This window comes from Austrofundulus limnaeus, unplaced genomic scaffold (genome assembly GCF_001266775.1).
Source record: "Austrofundulus limnaeus strain Quisiro unplaced genomic scaffold, Austrofundulus_limnaeus-1.0 Scaffold1746, whole genome shotgun sequence".
NCBI classification, from domain to species: domain Eukaryota; kingdom Metazoa; phylum Chordata; class Actinopteri; order Cyprinodontiformes; family Rivulidae; genus Austrofundulus; species Austrofundulus limnaeus.
The window spans coordinates 54,445-54,792 of record NW_013954148.1 but is presented as its reverse complement, the minus strand read 5'-3'; positions in this window follow the sequence as shown (position 1 = coordinate 54,792).

The following is a 348-nucleotide window of genomic DNA, read 5'->3' as shown; positions in this document are numbered from 1 at the left end:
CACCTGTAAATACGTTACAACACACCTGTAAATACGTTACAACACACCTGTAAATACGTTACAACACATCTGTAAATACGTTACAACACCTGTAAATACGTTACAACACACCTGTACATACGTTACAACACCTGTACATACGTTACAACACACCTGTACATACGTTACAACACACCTGTACATACGTTACAACACACCTGTACATATGTTACAACACACCTGTAAATACGTTACAACACCTGTAAATACGTTACAACACACCTGTAAATACGTTATAACACATCTGTAAATACATTATAACACATCTGTAAATACGTTATAACACATCTGTAAATACGTTACAACACA